Source organism: Numenius arquata, chromosome 12, assembly GCF_964106895.1.
Source record: "Numenius arquata chromosome 12, bNumArq3.hap1.1, whole genome shotgun sequence".
NCBI lineage: Eukaryota > Metazoa > Chordata > Aves > Charadriiformes > Scolopacidae > Numenius > Numenius arquata.
Window position 1 is genome coordinate 42,361,901 of NC_133587.1, and position 17,677 is coordinate 42,379,577.

Consider the following 17,677-nt stretch of genomic DNA (forward strand, 5'->3'; position numbering starts at 1 on the left):
CTCTTCTTCCCCGTGGGGACCGCAGGCTGCTGAGCCGGGCAGGAGACAGGCATTTTGCACAGCTGCTGGGCAGCCCAATCATAAAATCACAGAATGGGTTAGGTTGGAAGGGACCTTAAAGATCACCCAGTTCCAGCCCCCCTGCCACGGACTGGGACACCTCCCACCAGAGCAGGTTGCTCAAAGCCCCATCCAACCTGGCCTTGAACACCTCCAGGGATGGGGCAGCCACAGCTTCTCTGGGCAACCTGTTCCAGGGTCTCACCACCCTCACAGGAAAGAATTTCTTCCTAATATCTAATCAAAATCTCCCCTCTTTCAGCTTGAAGCCGTTACCCCTCATCCTATCACTACACGCCCTTGTAAAAATCAACCCTTCTTCAATTAGTGCAGGACTTTCATCAGCGCTCTGTTGTTTTTAAGCTCCGGCGATAAGAGGTTTCAGGGAATATTTCAAACCCTGTACATAAACTACAGCCGGCCAACATAAACACCGTAAAAACACTCCCTATAAATCATGCAACAGGGTTCACCCTTACTAGAACTATTAAAATTTTCTGGAATGGCTAAATATGTGCATTGGGCTGCCAGGAGGCTTCTGCGGCCACGAGATCTTGGCGGGGGGAGAGTGAGAGAGAGACACACACACACACACACACACAGAGCGCAAAAGCTTGCGAGAAAGTGTAGGGTCCTGCACCTGGGGAAGAAGAACGTCAGGCACCAATACAGGTTAGGTGTGGACCTGCTGGAGTCAAGTTCTGAAGAGAAAGATCTGGGGGTCCTGGTAGACAGCAAAATGACAATGAGCAAGCAGTGTGCTCTTGTGGCCAGGAAGGCCAACGGAATCCTGGGCTGCGTAGGGAAGAGTGTGGCCAGTAGGTCGGGGGAAGTCATTCTCCCCCTCTACTCTGCACTGGTGAGGCCACAACTGGAACACTGCATCCAGTTCTGGGCTCCCCAATTCAAGAGGGACAGGGAACCACTGGAAAGAGTCCAGCGAAGGGCAACGAGGATGATTCAAGGATTGGAGCATCTCCCTTATGAGGAAAGGCTGAGAGAGCTGGGGCTCTTTAGCCTGGAGAAGAGAAGGCTGAGGGGAGACCTTATCAATGCTTATAAGTATCTAAAGGGTGGGTTGAAGGAGGAGGGAGCCGGACTCTTTTCAGTGGTTGCCAGTGAGAGGACGAGGGGCAACGGGCACAAGTTGGAACTTAGGAGGTTCCACTCAAATATGAGAAGAAACTTCTTCACAGTGAGGGTGCCAGAGCCCTGGAACAGGCTGCCCAGGGAGGGTGTGGAGTCCCCTTCTTTGGAGATTTTCAAGACCCGCCTGGATGCAGTCCTGAGTAACATGCTCTGACATGCTCTGGGCAATCCTGCTTCGGCAGGGGAGTTGGACTAGATGATCTTTATGGACCCTTCCAACTCTAAAAATTCAGTGAAATTCAGTGAAAGCAGCTGCTGGGAGCAGAACTTCCTCCCCTTCCTCCCACCTCGGGGTCTCCGGGCGAGCTCCGCTCAGGCAGGACTAAATAAATCAACTCCTTGCCCACGCACGTCCTGGCCAGCGTGCGAAAACCTCCCATGTGTTTGCCGTGAGAGGCAGTTACTTCTCGCAGAAAGCCGCCCGCCTGCTGTCCCCCACTGCTCTTCTGGCCTGGCTGCATCCCTCTCCTCCTCTGTTCCAGGGGTTCCCTTTCTGCTCTGACAGCTGGGAGCTCAGGTTGTCTTGCAGACCTTTTTCCTCCTGTTTTCCAAGGGTTCCCTCTCTGCTCTGACAGCTGGGAGTTCAGGTTGTCTTGCAAACCAGCTTTAGAAGCGCCCTGTGGAGCCCCAGAGCTCATGCTGGCCTTGAGGACTGAAGCAGGAGATGAAAACACTCCTGCGTTTGCCACTGGAGCTTTCTCTGAAAGCTTTCTCCCTCTTGCCTCGGTCAAACCCCACAGCAACCCGGAGAGCGGAGAAGGGGGAGGTCTGGAGCAGCCCCCATGCAGGGACCAGCCCCAGCTCTGGGCTCTTTGCCATGGGTCTCACCTGGCTGCAGCGCGGCCAGCATCAGTCCCAGGTCATTACCCTGGCAGGGTCCAAAGGAGAAGACACAGCCATCCTCCACCTCTCCCAAAATCCCGGCGGCCTGCAACCTGTCTCACCACCCCGGGAACATCCGGAAGAGCTTTGCTCCCCTGCTGGAGCTCCTCACCTCTCTGCTCACATGGGGATACCAGGCAGGTCTCCATGCCCCGGCCAGAGCGGTGGGATATCTCATGCTCCACCAAACCGGCATTCCCCACCAAGCTCCATGTCCATTCTGTGCAAACCTCTGGGTCCATTCAACCAGGGGCTGAAGCTACGGCTGATCCCTTCCCTCCTGTCTCCCGCTGGTCCCACCACATGAGAAATGCTTTGTCTGAGGAGTTTGGAGCCCGAGAGTGCCCACCTCCCACAAAGCCAAGCCAAGCAGGCAACAAAGCCCCATTGAAAGGCAACCTTCCTCCGGGTGCCTTTGGAGAAGTGGCTCCATGAGCCCTGTGCAGCTCCTCCCAACCTCCGAATCACCGCTCCGGCAGCTGGAGCATCGCCCCAGCTGGCATCGCCGGCAGCCCCCCATCATCACCCCGGCAAAACTAATGGGTTCTGGCATCTTGGGTGACCCTAAACACCTACACGTGGGCAACCGAAACCAGCCCGGGGTGTCCCATATGCAGCCCGTGGAGACTGGGTGCTGGGGTCAGCACAGGGTCCTGGCCCCGGTGGTCTCCCCTTTCCTGGGGGACCCAACCACAATCCCAGGAGAAGCCACGCTATCAAATGAGGTTCTTCTACAGCAGGGATTGCTTTGCAGTGCCCGTGGCATCATCTTTTCTCTCTCCTCTCCCCTCCCCTTCTCCAGCACCGCTTCCTTTTTATTAGCTTGATCTGTTTTGACTTGAAACTCTCCAGAGCTGGAGCTGGCTGACGTCTTCCCCGGAGCCAGGAGGTGCTCCCAATCCCACCCATCACAAGAGGAGAGCAAAGGGCTGCTCTCCTGCTGCAGAAAGACCCCCGGGGGACCTGGCAGCACTTGCACAGGCCACCAGGTCACCCAAACACTGCCAGGGTGAGGGAGAGGAGGACCAGGGCTGCTCTTGCATCACGTCACTAGATAGCAGCTCCTCCCCAGGGCTGGGAGCAGGGAGACGGGCAGGGGGCAGGCAGCGGGGAAGGAAACGAGGACATTCATTTCTTAGCGTGCCGGGTTAACTATTTCTGTCTGGGTGCAGGGAGGAAAGGGCTGGGCAGAGCAGCGAGCGATGCCATTGTCCCCAGCAGGAAAAATAAAAGGATGATAAAAAAAAAAAAAAAAAAAAAAACCAAACAAAAGGTGTCTGGAGGAATTTGGCTCAGGCTCAGGTTTGAACCGGCCTCAGGTTTCCGAAGGAGAGGCTTCCAGATGCACGGCAGGGCATTCTCTGGTGGGGAACAGCATCTGGGGTTGGATTAACCCCTCACTGACCCAGAGGGTAAGAAGGAGAAAAGGTTTAAGCACCCAAAGATGCCCCAGGGCTGGGCAGGAGCTGGCAGTGATGCTTCAGCCCGATGGCTTGGCCGTGGCGGGGGATGAGCCGTGTTTCTGGCCCGTTTTCCCGTGATTTTGTCCATTTACACCCCGCCAGCACCCTGCTGGTGGGCCCACGCGTGCCATCTGCAGCTCCCTGCCTTGCTGGCCTCCACCTCGTCTTTGAAAGGCGCTTTGCAGAAAGCAGATGCTCGTAAAGCTCCTGGCCGAGCGTGTGTTTAAAAAGGGTATTAAAAGTTGCCGTCAGAAATAACAAAGCAAAGCAGAAATGCAGCCTCGGGAGATGCCGAGATCTCTCAGTCCTTGCTACATCAAAACGGGTCTTATCTCCATTGAAATGGGGATGCTGCATGTAAATCCACCCAGAAAATAGGGCCTCATGACCTCAACACCATCCTGGCTCCCGTGGAGCAGCTGGTGCCACCCTGTCACCCTCTGCTGGTGCTGGGTCCCTCCCCGGCAGAGACTAGCTGGTGGTGGCATCTTCCAGGGATGACGGCTGGGGCCAAGGCTGTTGAGTGTCATTAATGATCAGGGTGATGGGACCAAGTCTGGGGCCAGTCCCAGTTGGGGGGAGGAATGGACAGGTGGGGTGGGACAGTGCCGCTGTGTTGGGGGACCTCAGGAGAAATGGGCTGGTGGGGCACAGGTGAAGTTCAACAGCAGCAGAATGGTGGCCCTGGTGGGGAACAAGACACAGTGGGGAGTGACTGGCAGCTCTACAGACAAGGATGGGGAGTCCTGGTGGTCAAGGTGGACGTTAATCAGCAGTGTGGCCTTGCGGCAGAGAAGGCCACCCCTATGCTGGGCTGTGTCGGGTAGAGCAAAGCCAGAGGGGTGAGGACTGCTTCATCCTCTCTGTTCTGCCCTTGTAAGACCACAACTGGATACTGTGTCCGGTTTGGGGCTCCCCAGTGCAGGAAGAGTACTGGAGTGAGTCCTACGGAGGCTTCCAAAATGGTTGTGGGCTGGAGAACGGGATGTCCGAGCAGAGGCTGAGAGAGCCAGGTCTGATCAGCCTGGAGAAGAGAAAGGGAAGGTCTAACGGGTGTGTGCAGCTGCCTTATGGGACGTTACAGAGAAGGTGGTCCAGATGCTTCTCAAAAGCGTGCAATCAAAAGCCAAGTTGCAGCCAGAAAAATTTCAACTGGATATGAAATAAAAACGTCTCCATGACAAACACTGGCAGAGCAAGCTGCTGGGATCTCCACCCTCGGAGATAACTCGACCAGACAGGGCCCTGGGCAGCTTCATCCAACATCAAACTTGGCTCTGCTCCATGACCTCCCGAGGTACCTTTAGCATCTGTTGTCCTGCAGTTGCACAACTCAACCTCGAGACTCCCATCAGTCCCACCTTGCTCAACATCTCCTGCACCTCCGCACCCACCAATGGCCAGGAGAAGCTGGCCTCCTCCCCAGGAGACTGCTCTGTCCCCAGGGTGAGTGAAGACAGACCGTAAAGGAGGGTGTGAAGGTCTCGGAGGAGCTCTTCTGAGACCTTGTAGGATGTGAATTGGACCCTGTATGGAACCACTTCATGCCCTAGGGACAGCCCAGGCCACCTGGCAGGCAGCCCCAGGGTCCCTACCTTCTAGGAAGGCAGCCAGAGAGCTGATGGGTCACCGCGCAGCACCAAAAAAATGCCACCAGGCCCCTCTGCAGAAGGAAGGAGCTAAACCAATTGCTCTAGAGAAGTTAGAAGTGAAGAAGTTGTAAGTTAGGAGTGAAATAGCAATTTACCCCCCTATGCCTTAATTAATTTATAGGTCAGGACTCCTCATTTTCTATCCATTTCCCCTGTCCCCTACTGCTACAGCCCCAGGTGGCACTGGTGGCATCGCAGCAACCCTGCATAAACTCCTTTATTTTCTCTTTTCCTGGCAGCAAGGAGCAGAAACCTTTCTCCACGGCCAATCACCGAGATCTCCGAGCAATGGACTGGGTCAAAGGGAGCTGCGCAGCCTTAAAAATGACCCTTGCGCTGGTTGGATGAACCCCGGGTGGAAGAGCTCCAAACAAGCCATAAATTACGGGAGAGGAGAGTCCTGCGCAGTGCCGGGACCTGGAGGAATAGGGGTTCACGCCGTATTCCACTGTCCACCTCCGCAGTGCGTTACAGGGGAAGGAGGAGTTTCCTTATTACACACACCGAAAAAAAAAATATCTTCTGGTATTTTGGTCTTGGACAACACTCAAGGATTGTCTCAGAAATAGCTCCCGTAGCTCGCAGGAGGACAAGGCGCAGATTCCTCATCCGTGACATGTCCCTTTCCCCCCCCCCCCAGTTCCCAGCCACCCGTGACTCACTCCAGCCGGGTTCTATTGGATTTCCTTCCGCCAAACTTCGGAAGGAGGCTTTGGACAGAGGACGGGTTGCCCTCCTGTGGCATTTCAAAGTAATTTGGGTGCAAGGAGAAGGTGCCTGAGGCTTTCTAAGACTCGAGGGACAATTTGTTTCCATCTCGTTGAGGCATGGAGATGTTTGCTCACCCCCTGCCAGGAGACAGCACTGCTTCTCCCATTAAGCACAACTTGAATAAATTTATTAAGCCAAGCTCCCACGCGTTGCTCCTGGAAAACGGCATTTTGGAATGGGAGGAGATTGAACCCCTAGGGTGTGTGAGAGAAACCCCTACCATGCACGGGGCCCAGCATGGACCAGGAAGGCTCAGGAGGTCCTTCTAGCCCTGCTCTCAGGGGATCCCTCTGGACACATGCTGGTTGCAACCAAGTTTTCTATGACTGTACCAGCAACCTGGAGGTAGGAGGGATGTAGCTAAGGGTCACCCATCAACCACAAGGAAGTTCTTAAGGTTTTAGAGAGGATGGAACCGAGAAAGCCTATGGAAACCTCTACATGAGATTCAGCTAAGGACCTAGAGGTGTTGATGGGGGCTACAAGTTGGAGAAGGAGATCCCACTGCAGAGGAGCATCCTGTGTTTTTGGTAGCCAACAGGGGAGTTTTCTCTCAAGGGGGGCTGGTTGGCCAAGAAGATGAGGCCACCAAGGAGCAGGTTCAGCTCCTGCTGGTGATGCTGCCAAGCCACTGCCCGCCCTGTGCCTCAGTTTCCCCAGTTGCTCGGGAGAGAAGACACCCTTCGTGAGGGGCTTTGAGATGCGAGGATGAAAAGCGTGCTCACGCCCTTGGATATTATTTAAAAAACAATACAAAGGCACCTTACAGAGAACATAAACTTATCAATGGACCTTTTGTCCATGGGTTAGAGACACCAGCTGCAAAACCGCAGCCTCTGCTGGGTGAGCTCCTACGGATGCTGGTCTCTGCCTGGCCTTTAAAGCCCAGCTCACGAAACATGAGCGTGTACCACCTAAGTCGGTGCTCCAAAAGCAGGCTGCGGACCCCAAAATTTGCTCTACGAGCAGAATTCTCAGCAACGTATCCCAAGGGACCAAGGGCAGGACAAGCAGACCCCGAAGCACCTTCCTCTCCCCACCTCTTGGCGGCCGGAGATGGGGAGGAGGTTCGGGAGGGATGGGGACTGGCCAGAAGGTCCCAGAGCACCTAGGGGTTTCCCAGCAGGAAAAAGCTAAATCACCGACGGTTTCATCCCAAACTCCCCGGAGGTGGATTCGCACCGCCCGGCGGGACGGGGGATGATTTATGCCGACAAAGCGTGCCCAAACTGACGCCAAACTGGGATGTTCTGTCTCTTACCCCCGGCAGGAAAGGCAATACACCAGCTTTAAGGTCGTGGCAAACGCGCTCCCCACCCCGAGCGGTGGGGAAAGGGCAGAAAAAAAAGAAGAGGAGGGGAGAGCGGGGTGGGAGCAGAGGCGGATGGAAAGCAGAGGGAGGGGGTCTGCAAAGCGCCGGCAATCATCCAAGTTAAACCACGCAGCGAAACATCGAAATAAAGCGGAGGGGGGGGAGAAGGGGGGGGAAAAACCCAAAAAAACAACCCAAAAAGTAACGTACGGAGAAGCGCCGGGCTCGGTCCTCTGCACAAACGTCCCATCCTTCCCTGCGGAGCCGCAGGCAGCGCCCCGTGTCCCGGCTTTTCCTCCCCTCCCACCCCTTCGAAAACCCAGCTCTCTTCCCGCTGCACCAGCCTGGAGACGGTGACGTGGAGACCTCCGCCGGGGAAGCTCCTCCGAGTCCGAGGCTGCAAACCCATCCTTCCCCGGGACGCCGAGGATTTCTTTCCCTCCCTTTCGTTTTTCTTTTTCCTTTTTTTTTTTTTTAATTAAAATTTCCTTATAAGCCCTCCCAAAAAAGTCCCAAACAAGAATGCAGCGCTGCTTTCAGGAGCCAAGAGCCACGCTTCAGGGGGGGGGAAAAAAAAAAATAAATGAAATAATTCAAATAGTGCAAGCGTTTAGGGCTAATAATAGTGGAGAGAGAGCTCCTCGGAGCAGGAGAAGGGAGGTGGGAAGCGGGGCTGCTGCCACGGGAGGAGAAATGCTTCCTTCTCCTTTGGGTTTTCTTTTCCTTTCTGTTCAAACCGGGGGGGAAAACGGAAAATCCGGCCACAAACCCGACCTGTCCTTACAGCTCCGGTGATACACTGCATCCTCCTCAAAAAGTCTCTTTTCCCCCAATTTCTATGTCAAGGTGAACAGCCAAAAGCTGCTCAGATATTACATTTTTTAGTATTTAGTGGTGGGGGGGAGCTCCTGGCTCATCCCAGACCCTCTCCATCCCTTTGCTCCCTTCCCATCCTCCTTTTGCGGGGCAGGGTTGGGGGGGGGGTGGGAGCATCACCCCCCTTCTGTGGGTAACAGCTGGAAGGGAAAACAACTGGAAAGGGACAGAGAGGACTTTTTCTCCTTCCTCCAGCCCCTCCTGCTGTCAGCCAGAGGGTTTTTCCCCCCATGCAGGGCTCCGGTGGAGGAAACGGGGGGGTGATGTTGCCCCCTTGCTCGAAGGCAACAAGCAGGGATTAAATAATTGCCGCCGTCCGGCGGCTGCGACCTTTGGCGCGTTGTTGTTATCTGTTCCTTCGCCTTGCCAGCTCGCATGATTTTACGGCTGATCTCACAATAATTGATGTTTTCCTTAAAGGCCCCGTGCTGCGAGGCGAGATGCGGCTTCCGGGGGTCCAAATTAGCAAGGTTTCGCTCGCTGCAATTAAAGAAACCCCCCCCCCCCAAAAAAAAACCTTCGCAACCCCAGCACGAAGATGGCGCTTAAGCCTTCGAAACCTAGAGGTTCTTCAACCTCCTGATGACACAGGGACCCGGCACACATCCCTCAGCGTTTCTTAAGTAGCACCCGCCATGTGAAACTCCTCCAAATAACTTGGTTTTCCCCCGGTTTTAAAGAGAAGGGATGTCCTCGCTCCCCGGCACAGCTGGGATGGGGCAGCCAAGTTTTCACCCTCTGGGTTAATTTTTCAAGTGTGTTTCTTCTTCTCTCCAGCTGCTTTCAGGGGAGGAATGAGCTGGGAAACAGCCTGGCTGATTGTGCAAGGGAAGAGGGGGCGGGGGGGGGGGGGGGATGCGTTCCCAGAAGGGGTTTTCAAGAGGAGATCAGCTCGTAGGATGCTCCGGGGATGGAGGAGGATGGAGAAAGGGAGAGGCATCGCCGCAGCGCCTGCTCCTGCAGCTGCTGCCGCCCTTGACACGGTCAAAAAGCCAAAGCTTCAGCCCAGATTTGAGCTTTTTCGAACAGATTTTGGGCGAGGAAAACACCCTCACCAGAAACCGTTCAGGGAAACGCTTTTGTAGGCGCCCGGCTTGAAAACACCCTTAAAAGATGCTTCTAAATCAAAAAAATCTCAGCCTCGCTCTGTTTCGGACCCGGAGCGAAGGCTCCTTCAGCCTCGTTTAGAACAGTTTCAAGCAAAACCCCGGATCCAAGTTTTAAGGGATCGCCCAGACCCCGACTGGAGTTGGGTTTCTGTAGCTCAAGCACGTTTTTAACACAAAACATTTTACAGGTGTAAAAAGAAGACAATTTTCATGGCTCACGATGTTGACTTTATATATACCATAGATGTGATATAGAAAATATGCACTATACACAATACATACAGTCTATAAAATATATCATGAGGATCAATGAAAGAGCGACTTGCCCCCCCAGACTGAAGAACAGAGCATCCTTTTGTCCCCAAATCCACATTTTTCTCCCCACGGGTGACACCCCCCGGAGTCGTGTCTCGCTACGGAGGCCATTCGGCGAGTCTTACCTCTCACAGCCAGGGAAAAAAAAAAAAATAGGTGCGTCCGAGCTGCGGGTCCTCACCGCATAACCGGAGAGCTCCGGGGGGACGGGGGAAGGTCCTGCAGCACGACCGACCGCAGCCCCTGCAACAAAGCCAAGGAGGAGGCGATTATTCCCGAGCATCTCTCTGCCAGGCACAATACGGCAGCGTTTCAGCGCCCGCGCTCAATGCTGGCATTGTCCCCTCCGGAGCTGTAGTTCCTGCGTGCCGTGGCACAGGGTGAAGATTCTGCTCCTCTGCAAGCCCCCAAAGGCTTCATAGAGTCATGGTTTGGGTTGGAAGGGACCTTAAAGATCATCCAGTCCCACCCCCCTGCCCTGGGCAGGGACACCTCCCACTCAACCAGGTTGCTCCAAGCCCCCTCCAACCTGGCCTTGAACCCCTCCAGGGATGGGGCATCCCCAGCTTCTCTGGACAACCTGGGGCCAGGGTCTCACCACCCTCAGAGCAAAGAATTTCTTCCTCAGATCTCATCTCAATTTCCCCTCTTTCAGCTTAAAACCATTCCCCATCATCCCATGGCTCCCCTCCCTGATCAAGAGTCCCTCCCGAGCTTTTCTGAAGCCCCTTTAGGGACTGGAAGGGGCTCCAGGGTCCCCCCGGAGCCTTCTCTTCTCCAGGCTGAACAACCCCAACTCTCTTAGCCTGTCCTCATAGGAGAGGTGCTCCAGCCCTCTGATCATCTTCGCAGCCCGCTGGAGAAGATCAGGAGACTTCTGTTCTCTCCTAGGCCAGGTTGGATGGGAATTTGAGCAATCTGGTCTAGTGGGAGGCGTCCCTGCCCATGGCAGAGGGGTTGGGACTACATGATCTTGAAGGTCCCCCCCAACCCAAACCATTCTATGATTCCGTGATAAGAGACCTAGGGACAGGGGAGAGCTCAGTTTCGCCTTGCCAACACCGTTACGCTGTTGCCTGGTGAGATGTTCCTACAAGAGAGGAAGGAAACGGGATCTTGGATAAAATACATCAAGGGTGCAGAGGTGATGGGAATATTGGGTTGAGAATGGGCATTAACAGCTCACTGACAAAAGAGAAGGGATGCTCCAGGTGGTATTTTGTAGGGATCCTTCCAGACACTTTGCATTCGGATGCTGCATCCAGTGGAGGAGGACACTGAGGAGCTGGAGAGGATGCGGTGGTGGCCACCGAGATGGTCAGGGCTGGAGGATGAGGAGAGCATAAGGAGAGCAAGGGAGACCTTATTGATAAATGCAACTATTAAACGAGAAGGTGGAGAGAAAACCAGCCAAACTCTTCTCAGAGGCACCCAGGGACTGGAGAGGCTGCAAGTTTCCTGCGGCCAAGATGACGTGAAGGCATAAAAGAAGATCCTGCCTGTCTTGGAGGAGCTACTGCAAGAAGATAGGTGAAATTCCTTCCCTATGACCACGGTGGATAGGACAAGGGCAATCAGGTTGGATTTCAGCAATAAAAACAGCAAAGAGCCCACAGTGGTGCCATCTGCTTTCTTTTCGCTCCTGGTGTTCTGCGGGTTAGGAGCAGGTCCTAAAGCTGTGAAGCTGTAGTGTGATGGCCCCAAGGAGCAGCAGCATCCGTGCTTTGAGGGCACAGCGGGCGAAAAAACCCGTGGTGCCTTCAAAAACTTATATGTAAAAGGAAATTAAAATGTGGGAAAGGTGCCGTGGTGGAGCTGGGCCACTCCCCAGGGATGCTGGAAGGGCCAGGGTGTGCAGGCAGCACTTGGAAGCCCAGGGCCAGGAGGAGGGAGCAGAAGGGACGTTGAGCCCAGGTTGGAAGCCAGAAGGATGTCGGTGTTGGCCGAGATGACTAGCGGCATTATGGCTTGCTGGCCTCCGCAGGTCAAGCTACCGTAATAATTAGCAATCAGATACCGAATCGATGAACCATGTGAGATCATCCTCCTCGCTCAGGGGAATAGCCTGACGAGCTCTCTCACCCCACAGACGCCGGCCGTGGGCCCCCAGGGAGGGTGATTACCCCACCAGTGTGGACAGGGACACCAGTGTCCTCTCTCCACCTGGATCTGGGTGTGAGTTTCTCTCTCTGGTCCATGCCGCCGTGTCCGGGAGGCATCCGTGGGACCACCATCCCGAGTGAGGATGCAGCTCCAGTGTCATAGAATCATAGAATGGTTAGAGTTGGAAGGGACCTTAAAGATCATCCAGTTCCAACCCCCCTGCCCTGGGCAGGGACACCTCCCACCAGACCAGGTTGCTCAAAGCCCCATCCAACCTGACCTTGAACATCTCCAGGGATGGGGCAGCCACAGCTTCTCTGAGCAACCTGTTCCTGCATCCTGTGCTTCCAACCAGAAAAAATCGTAAGCCTCCCCCTTTTTTCCTCCTCCTACACCCAGTATATCCATGTCAGCACGTGGCTGGTTGCGACGGGGGGGACTGGAGCATCGCATTTGGCTTTTTGGAAAGTTTTCCCAGCAGGGCTCCATCCTCATCACCTCCGCACTGGCTTTGCACGAGGGAGCCAGGGACACCCCTGGGGCTGGATGTCCACCACGTAGGAGCTTTGCTTTCCATCAGCGAGACTCGCTTGAGAGCAAACAGGAGAGGAAACCCCCGGTGCTTGGAGGGAATAGCTGCAAATTAATGCTGGACCGAGGACTTGGCCACCCTGGGGCTGATGGCAGGGGGACAGCCACCTGGTCCTTCCCGGCTGGACCCGGTTCCCAGGGGGTTCTCCTCCCCACATGGGTTCATTAAAATAATCCCCTCTGGGGGGCAATGAAATAAAACTTATTAATTCTTTGAGCTCAACCTGGGCACCGGTAATTTTGCCGTTTCCGCCTCCCTTCTTTTTATATCCCCTCCTCGCCTCTCTGCCCACCGGGACAGGGAAAGTAAAATCCGGGAAAACATCCTGTTCCTCCCTCCTTTCGTGCCAGGGCAGAGAGAGAGAAATCAGGGGTGGCGGTGGTGGTGGTGGGGGGGTGTATTCCCGATTCCACAAGCGTCCGGTTGTACCAGTTGCCGCCGCGCACAATCTGAATTGCAGATGGCTTCTGGCTATTTACGGGGCTGGAGCCACGTCCCAGGCAAGCGGAGTCACAGCTGCTGTGGTCGGAAAAAGCTGAGCCTGTACCAGATTCCCCTTTTTCCCCCCCCTCGCCCCGTTTTTGGAGCCGGGGAGCAGGGTTGAGCTTGAGAAAAGCGGAGCGTGGTGTTGATGCCGGGGTTTCGCCCCGGCCGGTGCTCCTTGGGGTGTGCGTGCCATCCGGAGCCGGTCGGGGTTTATGGATCGGCGTCCCGCGCTCTCCAGGGATGACACAGTTGCACATCCAGTCGATGAGGCTGACCCAAATAAAGCACCCAGCATAAACCAGGCACGTCCCAGCTCCCGATCTGGCTGCCAGGGCGGCTCTTATCCTCACGGAGCCGGTGGAGCTGGAGACGGGATGTCTCCTACAAGCATCACGTACCGACGGGATGCTCCCCAACACCCTGCACTAGAGGGAAAACTCGATTCTCCCCGTGAATTTCCTTCCAGCAGCAAAACAGTCAGGAAAAATAAGCCTTGGAGGAGCGGTGTCTCAGCTGAGGGGTGCCGGTTTGGATTGGAGCGGGTCCCACCAGGGTCAATTAGCCCCAGTGAGGGGGTTAATTAATTGGGACCTACCTGTTGTCGCAGTCCGGTGGTGCTGGTGGGTGTTTCAGCGCGAGGCAACAGCAGCTGGCACCTGGTGGTCACCTCGTTGTCCTGCGGGAGAGCACAAAAAAGGGCATCAGCATCCCCGGGCAGGGACCACATCACCCGGCAAAAGTCGGATCTCAACAGCAGCCCCCTAGGAAAAACAAATCCCACACTCCGGCATGGCTGGATTCCTCTGCCGGGGAAAGCCATCCCCAGCCCACCTCCCTCCTGCTCCTGTGGATATGTTCCTTATCCTCTCCAGCCCCAAAATTAGCTGGATTCGGGTGGCTCACGGGACACAGGAGGATGTTGCAGGGCGCCGGGTTGGGAAACACCAGCAGGTCTCATCCCGCGGCTCCTGCCACGGAGGGGTGACCCCAGGGAGAGGGATGCCACCCCAAACTCCCCGCCGCGAGGCTCTCGGCTGCTGTTTGAGGCCGTGCAGGGGGGATGGATATAGCAGACCCTGCATAGAGCAGAAAATTAAGTGGGTTTTTTTTTTTTTTTTGCCAGAAAAGCTGGTAACTGGTGGCCCCAGACCCTTTGGCCACCCCAGGGCCAGGCAGCACCCACCCCATCTACGATTCCACGTGCGGAACAAACTCTCCGTGAGGCCCCAGAAGGCACGCGAGGAGCCCAGGCTGGCTTGCAATCAGGTTTTTTGGTTTGTTGTTTTTTTTTTTTTTCCCTCCCCTCGATAACTACTCCTGAGAGCACCGTAGCCACAGCCCTACCCATCGCACGCCGTCCCCCTGCGCCGACGGGAGCCCGTCCCACCGCACCTTCCCTAAATCCCATCACACCCGGGATGCCAAATCCCAGCGCTCGCCATCGGAAGCTCGCACACAGACCGGCAAGCAAGAAAACCACAGTTATTCCTACAATTTTCACCCACCCCCCCCGCTCCATTCCCCCCCGCAGCCCTCGTTGCTTATTTTATATGCCGGATGCCCAATTATTTCCCAGGCCGGCTCTGCCCTGTGGTGCCTTTTTGCAATCGCACGGAAGGAAGCTCAAAAAATCAGGGCTGCCTCCAAAAGCACTGAGATGCCAAGAAAAACCACGGCAAGGACAAATCTCTGGACCGTGGGATCATTGGGAAGTGGGGGGGGGGGGAATGGACAGGGAACACCAAGATGCTGGAAGGAGCCATGGGTGGATGGGCTATTTTTGGCTGCTTGAAATTATCCTGGAGTGTGGCTCCAGCCTTTCTGGGCTTCCCCAAGGATGATCTGGGCTCCCCCCAGGATGATTTGGGCACTGGCTTCGGGGACTGCCAGCCCTGGGGCATCCCTGCAACGATGTCCTTCCCTCCTCGGTGCCGTTGGGTCACAGCAGAGGTCACCTCTGCATCTAAAGCCACCAACCCCACATTCACCCCTTGGGAGGGGTTATTCCTATCGCCAAAGGCCTTGGATGGGCAGGGGGGTGGGAAAAATGATCAACACCTGCCTCAAAAGCAATCTGTCAGCCCGGGGATTCAGCATAAAACACACGAGTAAGACTGCAAAGCAATCGCTTTGAAGGAAAAGCGTTACGGGGATTTATGATTTTTTTGGGGCATCAGCTCCAAAATACCCCCCAACCTCAGCCGGGGAGAGCCCCCGGGGCAGGTTTTATCCCAAGTTTTCCCCAGGATGGCTCCTCATACCATCCCACGCACCCTTCTCGTACGGATGAGCCTTCCTCCCCCCAAGCATCCCCCTCCTGCAGCAGGGATGCGGGATGAGGTGCTGCCCTGCTTCCCAAAGCATCTCGCAGAGCTGAAACAAAGCTGAAGTCTGTGCCATTTTAATCCCAGTCTGATGGAAGAGTGAATATATATATATATCCATGTAAAAAAACACCCTTTTCCTAACATTTCTGCCAGCAACCCAGGAGAAAGCCCGTTCTTTCGCCTGGGTGTATCCCGAGACGAAGCAGCCGACATCTCAGCCGGAGTCACAGCCGTGCTCGGGGGGAAAAATTCATCCCCGTGGTCCCATGGGGCCAGGTGACGAGGTTTTTTAACGGCTGTTGGGACAGCTAAATAAAACCCACACTTGGCAGCGTCAGCTTCCCCTGGTCCTTCACCTCACCCGCCTTCACCCCAAAAATGCTCCAAAACCTGTTGGTTCAGCACCTTCCTTGCCTGGAAGATCTCCCAGGTGGGAACCAGGGTCCCCCAAGGACCAGCACTTTTAATAACCCGGCAGGGTTATTAAAATAATAATAACCCAGGGTTATTATAACCCCAACCCGGCAGGGAGACTCCTGTGCCCTCACTTTGACCCCTCAAATCTCACCCCCAACCCCACGCTGAGTGTCCGGAGCCAACCTTTGAGGTTAATGCAGGACCCCAAATGTGGTGACCACGGCAACCGCGATGCTCGGCGTGGTCCTTGCCCGCCCCGGGGATGGCTGCATCCCCAAGGAACCGATACCGAAAATACAGATTCAGGAAGGGTTTTATGGTTGCAAAATGCAATTAATAAAATAGACGTCCCACTTCGAGGAGGCAGAAATTAAACCCACTTCAACAGGTGCCTTCGCCCACCCCCTCGTGAGACCCCGTGTGTGGTGCAGCCCCTCCGAGACACCGAGCGGGGAGAGGGGTACGGCCGAGAGCCCCCGAAAACGACTCGCCGGAGATGCTCAGCAGCCACATCATCCCCTCGGCGACCAGCCCGGCTCCCGCAGCCCGTTCCCGGTCCCTCTGCCACCCATCATCCTCCCCACGGCCGCCCCCGTCACCTCGAATTAACGCCGGGGCATCCAGGCGTTCGCCGTTTCCATCCGTCAGACACGGCGGCAGCCGCTAAAAGCGGGTCACCCCGTAGGAGGGGGGGCGTTATTTAGGGCTTCCCCCCTCCTCTGTTATCACTAGGGAAGGGGGACACAAGGGATCTAGATGACTTTCCCCCCGCACCACCACATTTTCCGAGCGCTGGTGCCGCAGGGCTGAGGCATCATCGTCCCTTCCCGTTGTTCCCGGGTACCACTCACCTCTCCCGTGGGGACACCCGAAGGCTGGGCCGGGGGCTGGCAGCCGTGGGGCTCTGGGGACGGTGGCAGGAGGGCTGAGCAGGCAGCGGCCGGGCATTTCCATCTGGTGACAGCGCCGCAGGTCCCAGGGGGTGGCCGGAGCCCACCGGACTGAGGCCAGCGCTGTGGTGGCCCCGTGTGTCCTGCACCCTCGGCGTGTTACGGCCGGCCCCTGCGCTTTCCCGCTGTCATTTCTGCCATCTAGAGGGGACGCGTCCCCACTGCAAACACGTCCCTCGAAACACAACAAAACCCCACGATTCAGAGAAAAAAAAAAAAAAAACAAAAATAAAAACCAAAAAAACCAAACCATCCCAGTCCATCGCTGGCTGCCACAGGAAGAGCCTGGCCGCGGCGATTCACACCGTCAGGATGAGGAAAGCCACAGGCTGCGATGCTAAAACCCCCAGGAAAGAATTTTGGGGAGAGTTTTCCTGCTCGTTTAACCAAAGTTAGAACTTCGCGACACGGAACTCCTGACAGCGTGAGAGGATTTCAGAGTCTAACCGAGGAAAGATAGATTTAAAACCAGCCAAGGTGAGGTAAGCGATCAAAATAATCATCAAATCGTCTCTCTGAACGCAAGGGAGGTACTAAAAGGGCCACCCCGAGGTCTGGTTCTGCTTATTGGTGTCCCCAGCGCGGAGGATGGAGCTTGGTAGATGAGGAGGCAACCTGGATCGAGTGGGACGGCAGGGGTGCTGGAGCAGAGCAACTGGGCGAACTGGAGAGATGGGAGAAGGAGAGGATGAAAACCGAGAGCTGAGTTTAATTTACGAGCCGGCCCTTGGCGAGACATGGTTTTGGGGAAGAAAACATCACAGCCTGGCACCGCGCGGTCCAGCCGCTCGTGGTCTGCACGGTGTCAGCTTGAGCCATCTCAAGCTGGAAACCAGTCTGAGGGACAGGGCGTAGATCAAATGGATCACGGAATCATAGAATTCTCCAGGTCAGAAGGGACCTTTCAGATCGAGTCCAACCGTCAACCCAATGCTGACAAAACCACCACTAAGCCATGTCCCTCAGCACCACATCTGCCCGGCTTTTAAAACCCTCCAGGGATGGTGACTCCACCACTGCCCTGGGCAGCCTCTTCCAAGGCTTGACAACCCTTTCCAGGAAGAAATTTTTCCTAATATCCATCCTAAACCTGCCCTGGCGCAACTTGAGGCCGTTTCCTCTTGTCCCATCGCCTGTTCCTTGGGAGAAGAGACTGACCCCCCCGGCTACACCCTCCTTTCAGGGAGCTGGAGAGAGCAAGAAGGTCTCCCCT